The following is a 15,376-nucleotide window of genomic DNA, read 5'->3' on the forward strand; positions in this document are numbered from 1 at the left end:
TGAGTGTGGGTCACGGTACCTTGGCACCCTATGATACGTTGCCAATTAAGCTCCCAAAGCGTATCACTCCCTTTCCCACGCATTCCAGAGAAAACAGCAGCCAACAATGCAACATGCAGGATTGCGACAATGCTGGAAGCAGACTTAGCATCAACTTTGAAACAGGTCATGTTGTGGTTGTACAGGACATTGGTTAGGCCACTTGCGGAATATTGCGTGCAATTCTGCTTTCCCTCCTGTGAGAAACAAAGCCCACTCACTTCAATAATTTCAGTCCGAGACAAGATCTGAATCAGTAGTGTCATTTATTTTACACTTGCAAGTGGGTGTGCTGTCACTTTCTCAAGGCAAGGGACATACACACACTAAATTCAATTCATACATAACATTTATATGATTTGATGTCTATTGTTTTACACTGCTCCCTCCCCTGTTTACATCGTCCACTTCCCTAAGACCGGCCCCCATTACCCCTGTTTACCTCTTGCCTTATCCGGCCTTGTCTGTGATAAAATGCTTATTTCTGGTCTCACAAGGCTGTTTGACCTTATCCTGCTATAGGTCATTGTTAGGCCTATCCTTTCTTCATCATTATCTACCCCCTTCATCTGTGTCTTTCCCGAGGCCGTTCTGATCCCTATGACCCTTTTAATTGGGGTTTGTTCCTGTGTTTTTGTAAAAGTGGGAAGCACATGTTTATATCTACTGTTTGTACAGGCGTATCTAGCTTAACTTCATCCCCTCACAACATCTTATCTACTTGCCCATAATGTCTACCTTCTGACATAGAGTTTTAGCTAATACAAAAACAATTATATATTTCCTCCACATCGTTTCCATTCTTGTTGACTCAGCTCTTGGCTAAAACAATTACACACTTGTGTGAGTTCACCTCCTTTGTAAGATGGAATTGCATAATTGCAGAAGTAACATTAATTCACCTATATCCCACAATTTCCCCCTTTTCTTTAATTACCATTTGTTATCTTCTGCATTTTTCTTTTAGGGGCACCTTCATCAAGGCTGTTTCAATCAGTCTTTGGGTGAGCCCTCATATACAGGGTATGATCATTTTTATTAATTGTTTGCTGCAATCTGGTTACGAGCCTTGAATTCATCAGGTAGCCCCCTAGGGACTCCTACCGAATCAAGATAAATCCTGTCATCGAAAGAAGTGTCTAACAGTAATCTCTTACCCCTTCCCTTTTTCCCTCCTTTGTTTTCCTTCTCAAATGCCAGGGTAAATGGAATTGCCAATTGTACAATTGCACATATCCCTCTCCAATCCGGAGGTAGCGTGGGTCTCAATATTTTGCCTCCACAGTACCACCACAGATCCGCTCGGGGAACCTTTAATGCTGAGTAGTTCCCTCCCTTCTCCGTTTCGGTGACATTCTTAATCTCTGTACATAGTTTCAGCTCCCCCAAATCTTTCGACTGACTTGTACCTCGTCTACACACACGATGTGTGATTTCCAACTGCGGCAGAAAACAGGGGGGGAACTTTTACATCTTTCTTCTCCAAGGGAGGGAACATCAGAGATAGGGAGGTACAATTCCTATCATTCCACGCAGTCTCATCCTGATACAGGGCTATCATACATTTCATGCCCTTCCTGTCTCACTTCCACACGAGCGGAAAGGAAACCACCTGGGCCACTGGCCGACCGGAGGCACATGCATAGCAATTGCTCTTGTTCAGACTTTTCACAGTATACTTTACCCATTCAACCCAGGCATTTGCATCCCCGTACCCAGTTTCTATTTCAATGGTCTGTTTCAAGTCCTTTACCTCTATAAATTTTACTACTTTAGGATCATCGGGAGGGGTGAAAGATTGTATCTTATTACCCAGTAGTTCTACCCGTTTTCCCTGTCCTACGCTAATTCAAAAACAATAGCCCAAGAAATCCTTCCCATTTGCTTTCATTTCTATCCCAAACATTTCATTTCATTGTATCTCATAGGTGCCCCCCCCCCCTCCGCCCCCCCCACCAGGATTGTTTCGTGCCATGTGGTTTTCCTTATCATTAGGTATATTGGGTTACACTTTTTATCAGGACAATCACGAGCTGGTCGGAAGGGGGTCTGGTGTACTGTGACGAGACCATTATACTAAGTACCATCCCCAAGGCTATCCCCATAGGACTTAAGATGTATCTCAGAGCTGCGGTACTGTCTCTGATTATCTACATCCCCACAATTTACTAAGCTGCATACATCAGCGTCTATTACTTGTGGATTATCAGACTTGGGGACCGTTAATAATACATATGAAAATGATATTTGACAAAATCCCAATACTAAAAGGGCTAGCATCATATCTCTAGCAGCATTCCCAGTATTCTAAACATCATGCTGAATATACAATCTTACAGAAATAATCCCGCGCTCGCGTCGCCACTGTATAATCTGTTACTCAAAGTCTCTTTAGCCTGAGTTTCAGCGAATCTTGCGTTGATTCGGCTGTCCAGACTTCTTCCTCAACTGGAGGGTCCACTGGCCCTTTGATCCGAGTGTAGTGAGTCCAGCCTTTCTCTGCTGTCCTTATCGCTGTTTCAGGGGTCAAAAGAGCCTGGTACGGCCCTTCCCAGTCCGGCTGCAATTTAGTCTCTGTCCATGATTTTACTAAGATTCAATCTCCCGGCTGGATGGGATGAATGGTGCATTCAAGGGGTGGAGTCTGTGCCAATAAACCCTGTTTCCTGAGGAAAGACAAAGAGGAGGACAAACCCAGTATATACTTCTTTAAAAACAAATCTTTAGTTTCGGGACTTGGCAATTCTCCATTCGTTCCCAAGTAAGGTAATCCAAATAAGATTTCATAGGGGGATAGTCCCAAATCTTTCCTTGGGGCTGTTCGTACTCGCAAGAGAGCTATAGGTAAACATTTGGTCCAAGGGAGTCTGGTTCCTATTATCAATTTAGAGAGCTATCGTTTGAGTGTTTGGTTCATTCTCTCAACCCTTCCCGATAATGGCGGGTGCCATTGAGTATGGAACTCCCAGGAAATTCCCAACCCTTTCATTACCCCCCCGTAACACTTTAGAGGTAAAGTCAGTTCCTTGGTCGGAATCAATATGGTTCACGAGCCCATATAGGGGAATTATGTGGTCCAATATTGTTTTAGACACCCCACTCGCAGTGGCGGTAGCTAGGGGGTATGCCTCAACCCAACCAGATAGATGATCTACTATGACTAGCATATATTTTAGTCTGCCTACCCTGGGGAGTTCAGTATAATCTACTTGTATACTCTGGAAAGGTCTCAATCCTGGATCTCTTCCTCCTGGGGTCTGTTTTCTCAAGACTTTCTTATTTACCTTTCTGCATATGATACATCCCTCACATATTTGTTTAGCAATTGTATATATTCCTTTACATCCATATTCCCTAAGAACTAAATCACACATTGCTTGTACTCCCCAATGGGTGCCTTGGTGTAGGACAGCCATAATGTCTCGCATCATCATTTTGTTTAACATTTCCCTTCCATCAGGTAACCTCCAAGGCCCGTCTGCTGTTTTTACAGCTCCTAAATCTCTCAATTCATTTTCTTTGCTTTCAGTAAATATAGGAGCTTCCCAAGGACCTGGGACAGTAGGTATTAGGGAATGAATCACCAATTCTTGTGGGTTCAGGGCTGCTTCCTTAGCCACCTCATCGGCTAATCTATTTCCCCTAACCTCTAGTTCATTTCCTTTCTGATGACCATTTACATGCACTACTGCTATTTCTCGGGGAAGTAATAGGGACTCCAAGACCCGTTTAATCAATTCTTCATGTACTAATCCCTTCCCCCACCTCTGGGTTAATACTCCCAAAACCACTCCCTTATCCACGGTAGCAAAGAGGGAAGGTAAGGCTAACACGGGGGCATGGATCAGATCTCTTTTGCCTCATCATCCCAACTTAGACATTTTGGTTCCCCCTCTAATAGTTTGAGATATAATTTCTTAGTCTTCAGTGCATAGGAATCAATCCACAATCTGCAATAACCCGTGAGACCCAAACATTTGCGTAACTCCCTTTTAGTGCTGGGCAGCGGCATTCCCACTATTCCCTCTATCCGTTCCAGGCTTATCTTTCGCTTTCCCTCACTAACTAAATGTCCCAAGTATTTCACTTCTTGCTCCACATATTGTAGTTGGTTTTTAGATACCCGCAGTCCCTGCTGGCCCAGGAAATTCAATAATTTGTTAGTGGCTTCTACTACTCTTTCTCTTCTTTTTCCTGTTACTAAGAGGTTGTCTACATACTGCAACAGGGTAGTCCCCTTGGGGCTGCTAAATTTCTCCGATACTTGTTCTAACATCTGTCCAAATAAATTCGGGGATTCCGTAAACCCCTGGGGAAGCACAGTACACTGGTATTGCTGTTGCTGTCCTGTCTTAGGGTCTTCCCACTCAAAGGCAAACAAATTCCTACCTTCCTCTGCCAAGGGACAAGCCCAAAAGGCATCCTTTAAATCTATCACACTAAACCATTTGTGGTCATGAGGGATCTCACTTAATAACGTAGAGGGGTTTGGCACCCTGGGTGCCTGATCTGTACTGTTCGATTTAATGTTCTCAAATCCTGCATCAATCGATAATTTCCATCGGATTTCCGCACTGGTAGTATTGGGGTATTATAAGGAGACATACACGGCTCCAACAATCCATCTCTAATCAATCCTTCAATTACTGGCTGCAGTCCTCGTTTACCTTCAATGGAAATGGGATATTGTCGCTCACAGACAACATCCCCTTTCCTTTTTAAATTTATTTCAAGGGGGGGGGTCTGTAGTTTTCCACAATTCCCTTCCCTAGCCCATACAATAGGGTCTATCTCTCTCTCCACATCCTCTGCCAACATTGCCTTTTGTACAACTAATTCTTTTTCCTGAATTCCAATCCCCAGTCCTAAGAGGATAATTAAATCTCTCCTTAATAAGTTACTTCCTATATCAGGGATATACAACAGTTCCCCTGTGACCCTATCCTTAGGACCTTCTATCATCATAGGTTCAAATACTGGAACAGTAAATCCTTCCCCTTTTTAACCCCGAAACAGTAATTGACCGTGTTGACATTCCTACTTTCTTTGGTTTAAAATTCAGCGATGACCGTGCTGCCCCCGTATCTACTAGGAAGACTACCTCTTCCTTATAGGGTCCCACCTTCAGGTTTATCAAGGGTTCCTGGTGGGCCCCCGAGGGCAGGAACCCCTGACACCCCTATTCTTCATCAAAATTCATAAGCGGAATTGCCCTCTCTTCCCTTTTCAGAGCCGGACATTCCCGCTTAAAATGCCCTATCTTTCCGCAATAATAGCATCCTGCCTGTGGAGACCTCCAGCTCTGCCCCTGTCGCTCGAACCCTCTATCAAATACTCCCCCTTGTCCTCTCTCTCTCTCTCTCCCTTTCCCCCTTCCTCTCTGTCCTACATGCTGCCACCCACCGCTCCAGTTGCTCAATATTGGTTCCACTCTTTTCTTTAACTACCTCATCAACCGCAGCTACCATCATTTTCACCTTCTGTTTCTGTCTCTCATCCTCTCTCTTTACAAACACTTTCTGTGCCTCTCTTAACAATTCATCTCATGGCTTTTCACTCCACCCTTCTATTTGCTGTATCTTTCTCTGTATGTCTGGCCATTCCTTTGTCACAAAAATGTACTTTCAAAAGACCCTGTGCCACTGGGTTCTCAGGGTTCATTCCAGAATATTTCCACATTGAGTCTCTTAATCTCTGCAAAAAAAAGCTGAAGGAGTCTCATCTTTCTCCTGTCTAACTTCAAAGACTTTAGTCAAATTCTGTGACTTCGGAACTGCCTCTTTTATTCCTTTTAGAATCAGGTCTTTCAATTCCCTCATTTCTTCTCTATGCTCCGGATTTTGATTTTCCCACTGGGGGTCTCTGAGGGGAAACTTCACCTCTCCCTGTCCAGCATCCCCATCTCCAATCGGATGTTCCCTGTCCCATATTTTAATGGCTGCTCCCCATATAAGTCCCCTTTCTTCCCCAGTAAATAGTATATTCAAAATAGACATTAACTCAGCCCAGGTATACAGACTGGGCCCCAAAAATTGATCAGTTTGTTCAGACAACCCTACCAGATCCTCAACCAGGACCTTCATTTCTTTTTTTTTAAATGTCCTGACCTCCCCACTGCTGAGGGGGGCACTTACAAACCCAATCTTTGTCCCCTATTGGTACCTCCCGAAGGGGATAAGTCATTACGTTCTTCCCCTCTTTCTTTTTTTTAATGAAATATTGCAATATTTCTAGCTCCCCATAACTTCAAACACCAATTCATCAATTCATGCTTGACTAACTTTAAAGCCTGTTCCAAATTTGTAAATATATTTATATATTTACGTTCATTTATTCAGTATTTAATATTCAAAATGTAAAATGCATACAGTTCTCAATTTTGAAATCCACTGTAATCACCCAGTTTTAGTCCCTTAATTTAAATCCAAAATTAGTTTTCTTAAGTAGTCCTGACCAATCATTGTTCAATTACAATACTATAGGTCTTGAAATAATCAGAGCTGCCTTAAAATTATTTGTCTATTCAAGTTTAAAGAAAAAACTTCTAATGCATGAACAATGGCCGAATCCAAGGTCACAGATATTAACCATAGGATCTTGTTTTTACTACAATCTAATGTTGAACTGAAACTTCAACTGTCCTCCATAAATCGCTTTCATGCAAAGATAAAAGAGATTAGTTAGAAACTGATAGTAAGGCAGTCGTGACCTGTAAGAAGAACAGGAGTTTTCATTCTTTTTTTTTCATAATCTCTATAGAATCCTTAACCTTAAAATAAATCATGTTAAGTTTCCATAATAAGAATCAGATTCAAAACAGTCCCGGAACTCAAGCTCCAGGGAATAAAACGCAAACATTCAATCACCAACAAACAAATGTGCATTCAAACCAAATCACAAAGGGTTAAACTTTCGACCAGCTGTACAGCTCTCTTCATTTTCTCTCTCTCTCTCTCTCACTCATTGACAAATAAATTCAGATATTTACAAACCCAGTCTTTGTCCGACCTGAATTTTGGCCAAAAGAGGCGGGACGAAGAATGGATTCCTTAGTCCATATGAAGCAACAATATTTAATCATCTTTTTCCCCTGTACAAGTATTATTTTGCCAATTCCACAACATCCTCCCCAAAGAACTTTCTGGAGGTATGTTGTAATGGACCCCGCCTCCAATTCCATTGCTTTTTCCTTCTTTTGTTTTTCCCGGAGGCTTTTTCCTTACCCACGGCACAACCCATATTGAGTTCCTTCGTTAGTCCCTTATTAACTACTAAAACTCAATCCCGGCCACCAAGGCAATACTTAAAAGTCAGGTTTCTTACCTTGGTCTGTGCACAGAGTTGCCTGGCCCCTTTGTGCCGTATTGTCTATCGAGCTCCTATCACTGTCTGATTCAGATGTCTCTCTTGTGGGATTCGTACCAGTCGCCCAAGGGAGCAGACCAAACCAGGACACGAGACCGCTCCTCAATGGGGAACGGGACGCGTCTTCCCAGTGTCCAAGGCCAGCCACTCCCCCCGGTGATGGAAGAAAATCCCGGACAGCCCCCAATTGTGAGAAACAAAGCCCACTCACTTCAATAATTTCAGTCCGAGACAAGATCTGAATCAGTAGTGTCATTTATTTTACACTTGCAAGTGGGTGTGCTGTCACTTTCTCAAGGCAAGGGACATACACACACTAAATTCAATTCATACATAACATTTATATGATTTGATGTCTATTGTTTTACACTGCTCCCTCCCCTGCTTACATCGTCCACTTCCCTAAGACCGGCCCCCATTACCCCTGTTTACCTCTTGCCTTATCCGGCCTTGTCTGTGATAAAATGCTTATTTCTGGTCTCACAAGGCTGTTTGACCTTATCCTGCTATAGGTCATTGTTAGGCCTATCCTTTCTTCATCATTATCTACCCCCTTCATCTGTGTCTTTCCCGAGGCCGTTCTGATCCCTATGACCCTTTTAATTGGGGTTTGTTCCTGTGTTTTTGTAAAAGTGGGAAGCACATGTTTATATCTACTGTTTGTACAGGCGTATCTAGCTTAACTTCATCCCCTCACAACATCTTATCTACTTGCCCATAATGTCTACCTTCTGACATAGAGTTTTAGCTAATACAAAAACAATTATATATTTCCTCCACATCGTTTCCATTCTTGTTGACTCAGCTCTTGGCTAAAACAATTACACACTGGTGTGAGTTCACCTCCTTTGTAAGATGGAATTGCATAATTGCAGAAGTAACATTAATTCACCTATATCCCACACTCCTATATGAAGGATGCTGTGAAACTTGAAAGGGTTCAGAAAAGTTTTACAAAGATCTTGCCAGGGTTGGAGGATTTGAGCTCCACGGACACGCTGAATAGTTTGGGGCTATTTTCCCTGGAGCGTCGGAGGCTGAGGGGTGGCCTTATAGAGATTTATAAAATCATGAGGGGCATGGAGAGGGTAAATAGACAAAGTCTTTTCCCTGGGGTAGGGGAGCCCAGAACAAGGGTTTAGGGTGAGAGGGGAAAGATATAAAAGGCACCTAAGGGGCAACAGTTTCACGCAGAGGGTGGTACGGGTATGGAATAAGCTGCCAGAGGAAGTGGTGGAGGCTGGTACAATTGCAACATTTAAAAGACATCTGGATGGGTACATGAATAGAAAAGGTTTAGAGGAATATGTGCCAAGTGCTGCCGAATTGGACTAAACTAAGGTTGGATATCTGGTTGGCATGAACATGTTGGACCGAAGGGTCTGTTTCTGTGCTGTAACTCTCTATGACTCTATGACTCTATTTGTTGAATACTTAGAGAAAGAAACAAAAAATGCAGGGCTATGGGGAAAACACAGGGTGAGTGGAAGTAAATAAACTGCTCTGTCAAAAAGCCCACACAACTACAATGCAGGAGAGTCTGGTTTGAACTGAATGGGCACAACTCTCAAAAACCCCATCTCCCACGTAACATTTCTTTTTTTATCTTACTTATTAAAGTACTTTACATTCTGCAGCACCTTGTTTGGATGAATTAAACATTCAGGCAGGTAGTGGTATAACTGTTAATGGGTGATCCCGAGGCCGGGCTGGATCATGGGTTCAGATCCTACCACAGCTGTGGAATTTCAATTTGTTTCTTACCCCTGAAATTTAAAGCTAGTTTCAGAAATAGTACCTTGAGACCATCTTCACTTGTTATAAAAATTCATCTTGTTCACTAATGCCCTGAAGAGAAGGAAATCTGCCAGCATTAGCCAGTCTCGATTACATGAACTCCAGACCAACAGCATTGTGGTTAGCTCTTAATTACCTTGCTCAAAAACCAACCAGTTCAAGGACATCTAGGGATGGGTAACACATGCCAGCCTTGTCATTGATGCCCGCATAATATGAAGGAATAAAGAAAATTTAGGGCGGCACGGTGGCACAGTGGTTAGCACTGCTGCCTCACAGCGCCAGAGACCTGGGTTCAATTCCTGCCTCAGGCGACTGACTGTGTGGAGTTTGCACATTCTCCCCGTGTCTGCGTGGGTTTCCTCCGGGTGCTCCGGTTTCCTCCCACAGTCCAAAGATGTGCAGGTCAGGTGAATTGGCCATGCTAAATTGCCCATAGTGTTAGGTAAGGGGCAAATGTAGGGGTATGGGTGGGTTGCGCTTCGGCGGGGCGGTGTGGACTTGTTGGGCCGAAGGGCCTGTTTCCACACTGTAAATAATCTAATCAAAAAATAAAATGAGGTGGTTTCCTTGTGGATTACATTATAAACCATAGAAGTAACATTCTTGAGACAAAACTAAACCACTCTGTGAGGAATGGATTTGTCCAAAGCTCTGTTGTCCTGATGTTCAAATCATTAGTGATTGTTGACAATTAAAAGACTAATGGGAGGAGGGTGGGGTAAAGCTCTCCACAGATTGGAGTCATACCTTGTCCAAGAGAAGGTGGTTGTGGTTGATGGAAGCCAAGCAGAACAACCAGCTCTAGACCATCCCTGCACGATTTCCTCAGGGCAGTGTCATTGCCTCAGTCACCTTTAGGCTCTTCAATGGTCTTCTCTTCAACCTGGCATCAGAAATGAGTGTTCACTGATGATAGCGCAGTGTTCAGCCCTGTTCCACAGTTGGTTTATCATAGCTGCAGTATAGACGATCTAGAAGATGCTCTGCTGTAACTTACCAAAGCTTCTAAATCCATGATCTCTACATTCCAGAATGACAAGGGTCATAGACACAAAGGAATATCCATCACGTATAACTTCCCTGCCAAGGCACATACCATCCTGACTTGAATTATGCTGTAAAATGTGTTGCTGGAAAAGCGCAGCAGGTCAGGCAGCATCCAAGGAGCAGGAGAATCGACGTTTCGGGCATCAGCCCTTCTTCAGGAATTATGCTGTCTTTTCTTTGTTGGCCATAATAAAAGGTTCCAACTATTAACCTTGAATTAAGAAATGTAAAACACAAGGTTAAAATCCACCTTGCAACACACATTGCTGACACACTGTAACTGCTGAAACACACTGGTAACACATTCTGTAAGACGCTTTCTAACAAATCCTGTAGCAGAAACTCTGTAACGCACGAGGCCATTGTAAATTTAGGTTACCAAACAAAATGGCTGATTTAAACTCATCACCAGTTAGTTACCGCGATCTTGTAATTCATGGCAATATAGTCAGTCTGTGTGTGAGATTTTTCCAATTCACTACATCTCCAGATGGGGTACCCAAACTTGTAAACTCCTGGCTGAGGGGGAGATGAACTGGCATCTCTTCTTTAGTTGTCCACTTCCTCTTTAGTCACAGCAAATCTAGTTTCTAAAGCATTTGTTCCCTCGTGGATACCCTTCTTTCAGATAAAATGAATTTATGTTTTAAAAGGAGCTGACGGAACATGCATGCTTTCTGGAGTTAACAGAACAGAGAGTTACTAAATGTGAGAAGAATCAGTAATGCAATACGTACAGATAGATGAAATACAGTAAGTGAGTTTTAAAAAGCAGAAAATCAGATGCATAGAGCAGTCTCTAAACTTTTGTGAAGAATAAATGACAAAGCTTTATAGCTGGCAGCGTGGATGTTAGTATTGATGTAGCATTGATATTGAGGATTGAGCAGCCAATTTCAGGATTTTTGAATTTGCAGGGTGATTCTTTTGTCCTGGTTCCTTTCGATGCCCTGTAGCATGCAGCATGAGAAAATATCTGAAAGAACTCTACAGAGGCTAGGATCCCAGCACCAAGTCACCTTTTATTTATGAATGGAGAATCCTTGACACTGATCTAACTCCGTCAGAGCCAGTTCTCAGAGTGAACAGAACTTCTGTTCGTATCTGTCAGCCAGGGCTCCTTGACTGGACCAGATTAACAGCCTCAGTCAGGGAACTCAGATTCTGTGAGTACAACCTGGCTGACCTCACTACAATCACTACTGTATCTTTTTCCTTTCTTTATCTGAAGTGTAAGGGTGTTTAATGGCTGTTCTCAAGCTGTGACCTTCACAACAAACTAACCTACACACCAGTACATTCGGTCATTAACATACAGGCCAACTCACTGTCCGTTTGTAACCCTGTGTTTATAAAATCCTTGAAGGCTCTGACTCAGATATGTATTCAGGAGATGGCCACCCTCTCAGAGGGTGGGAATAACTAGTCAGCCTTTTATTATTCTTCTCCTTTTTGGTCTTTCTATTTGAAGTTTCCCTAACGCTGTAATATTCCAGGGGTTTGCACAGAACTCTGCCAGACAATTGCTGAGTTTGCATCCACAGACAGCTTTTGGCTGGAGCCGCTCTCTATAGAAAATGCTGGCATTAAAAGTTCAATATGTCCATAAAAACTTTGGGGTTCTGATCCATTGTCTTGAAACGTTCTCTGCAGGACAAATGAAACGATATCCATTCTACTTCCGTTACGAAGGAAGAGGAAGTCTTCAAAATAGAAATAAATCACACACACACTCTCTCCCTCTCTCTCTCTCTCTCTCTCTCTCTCTCACACACACACACACTCTCTCTCACAGACACACAGAAACACAGACACACACTCTCACACACACACACTCTCTCTCTCACACACACACTCTCTCACAGACACACACACTCTCTCACACACACTCTCTCACACACACACACTCTTTCACAGACATACACACACTGTCTCTCTCACACACACTCTCTCTCTCACAGACACACACAGAAACACAGACACACACTCTCACACACACACACTCTCTCACAGACTCACACACTCTCTCTCACACACACTCTCTCTCTCACAAACACACGCACATGCTCTCTCTCACACACACACACAGAAACACAGACACACACTCTCCCACACAAACGCACACACTCTCTCTCACACACACACACACACACAGAAACACAGACACACATTCTCTCACACACGCGCTCTCTCTCACACACACTCTCTCTCTCACACACACACACACGCACGCACGCACACGCTCTCTCTCTCTCTCACACACACACAGAAACACAGACACATACTTTCTCACACACACACGGACTCACTCTCACACATAGACACACACATATTGTCTATCTCACACACATGTTCTTGCACTCTCTCACGCACTCACTCTTTCACATATATATGCACACTCTGTCACACGCACATGCTTTCATTCTATTCATCTCTCTCTCACAAATACACACATTATCAGTCTCATGCATACACATTCTAACTCTCATTCACACTCACACACACGCACAGACACTTACTCTCTGATTCATGCTTACACACACACAAGCTCTCTCATACACACATGCACACTCTCTCGCACATATACACACACAAACACAATCTCACATGCATTCTCAATCTGTCACACAAACACACCTACTCATGCACACTCCCATGCATACTCCCACTCACTCACACATACGTGCACATGTACTCTTCATTTTCTCACTCATAGAATATCACTCTCACATACTCTCACTCTCTTACACACTCTCATCTCACACTCACACAATGTCATGCTGACACTCTAAATGTCACACTGATTCACTCTTACTCTCATGGACATGCTCTCACTCTCAAATACACACTCTCTTCTCAAACACATGCACTGTCACTCACACACGCTCTCTCGCACTCACACATATACACAATAATAGTGTCATAGAGTCATAGAGATGTACAGCAGGAATACAGACCATTCGGTCCAACTCGTCTATGTCGATCAGATATTCTAACCTAATCTAGTCCCACTTGCCAGCACACATACTGTATCCTTCCAATTCACATACGCATCCAGGTGCCTTTTAAATGTTGCAATTATATCAGCCTCCAACACTTCCTCTGGCAACTTATTCCATACACCACCTTCTGTGTGAAAAAGTTTCCCCTTAGGTCTCTTTCCCCTCTTACCCTAAACCTATGCCCTCTAGTTCTGGACTCCACCACCCCAGGGAAAAGATCTTGTCGAGTTATCCTATCCATGCCCCTCATGATTTTATAAACCTCTATAAGGTCATCCCTCAGCCTCCGACACTCCAGGGAAAACAGTCCCAGCCTATTCAACCTCTCCCTACAGCTCAAATCCTCCAACCCTGGCAACATCCTTGAAAATCTTTTCTGAACCTTTTCAGGTTTCACAACATCCTTCCAATAGGAAGGAGACCAGAATTGCGTGCAATATTCCAAAAGTGGCCCAACCAATGTCCTGTACAGCAGCAACATGACCTCCCAACACCTGTACTCAATACTCTGACCAATAAAGGAAAATGTACCAAATGCCTTCTTCACTATCCTATCTACCTGCGACTCCACTTTCAAGGAGCTATGAATCTGCACTCCAAGGTCTCTTTGTTCAACAAATCTCCCTGGAACCTTATCATTAAGTGTATAAGTCCTGCTAAGATTTGCTTTCCCAAAATGCAGCACACCACATTTATCTAAATTAAACTCCATCGGCCATTTCTTAGTCCATTGGCCCATCTGATGAAGATCCCATTTTAACTGGAGGTAAACTTCTTCACTGTCCACTACACCTCCAATTTTGGTGTCATCTGCAAACTGACTAACTATACCTCAATAAGTACATCCAAATCCTTTATATAAATGACAAAAAGTAGTGGACCCAGGACCGATCCTTGTGGCACTCCACTGGTCACAGGCCTCCAGTCTGAAAAACAACCCTCCACCATCACCATCGTCTCCTGCCTTTGTGCCAGTTCTGTATCCAAATGGCTAGTTCTCCCTGTATTCTATGAGATCTAACCTTGCTAACCATTCTCCTATGGGGCACCTTGCCGAACTCCTTACTGAAGTCCACATAGATCACATCTACTGCTCTGCCCTCATCAATCCTCTTTGTTACTTCTTCAACAAACACAATCAAGTTCATGAGACAAAATTTCCCACGCACAAAGCCATGTTGACTATCCTGAATCAGTCCTTGCCTTTCCAAATACATGTACATCCTGTCCCTCAGGATTCCGTCCAACAGCTTCCCCACCACAATGTCAGACTCACTGGTCTATAGTTCCCTGGCTTGTCCTTACCAACCTTTTTGAACAGTGGCACCATGTTAGCCAACCTCTCGTCTTCCAGCATCTCACCTGTGACTATTGATGATACAAATATCTCAGCAAGAGACCCAGCAATCACTTCCTTAACTCCCCACAGAGTTCTAGGGTACACCTGATCAGGTCCTGGGGATTTAACCATTTTTACGCATTTCAAGACATCCAGCACTTCCACCACTGTAATACAGACATTTTTCCAGATGTCTCCATCCATTTCCCCACATGCTATACCTTCCTTATCCTTTTCCACAGTAAATACTGATGCAAAATACTCGCTTAGTATCTCCCCATCTCCTGCGGCTCCACACAAAGGCTGCCTTGCTGATCTTTGAGCGGCCCTATTCTCTCCCTAGCTACCCTTTTAACCTTAACATTTTTGTAAAAACCCTTTGGATTCTCCTTAACCCTATTTGCCAAAGCTATCTCTTGTCCCCTTTTTTGCACTCCTGACTTCCTTCTTAAGTATACTCCTACTGCCTTTATACTCTTTTAAGGATTACTCGATCTTTTCCTTTTTATACCTGACATATGCTTCCTTCTTTTTTTTAACTGAACCCTCAATTTCTGTAGTCATCCAGCATTCCCTATACCTACCAGTCTTTCCTTTCACCCTAACAGGAATATACTGTCTCTGGACTCCTGTTATCTCATTTCTGAAGGCTTCCCATTTTCCAGCCGCCCCTTTACCTGCGAACATCTGCCCCCAGTCAGCTTTCAAAAGTTCTTGTCTAATACCATCAAAATCAGTCTTCCTCCAATTTCGAACTTCTACTTAAATGGTATGGTCAAATGAA

At 43.2% G+C, this 15,376-nt stretch overlaps 1 long non-coding RNA gene across 1 annotated transcript; it reads right to left on the reverse strand.

Annotated features, from left to right (window-relative positions):
• Positions 1-288: 288 nt before the first annotated feature.
• LOC140453683 (uncharacterized) lies at positions 289-8,302 on the reverse strand. The gene is made up of 2 exons (XR_011952452.1): positions 7,363-8,302; positions 289-2,705 (listed from the first exon to the last, which is right to left on the reverse strand). It is a non-coding gene; the product is annotated as an uncharacterized lncRNA (long non-coding RNA).
• Positions 8,303-15,376: the final 7,074 nt, after the last annotated feature.

This window comes from Chiloscyllium punctatum, chromosome 27 (assembly GCF_047496795.1).
Source record: "Chiloscyllium punctatum isolate Juve2018m chromosome 27, sChiPun1.3, whole genome shotgun sequence".
Taxonomy (NCBI): Eukaryota; Metazoa; Chordata; class Chondrichthyes; order Orectolobiformes; family Hemiscylliidae; genus Chiloscyllium; species Chiloscyllium punctatum.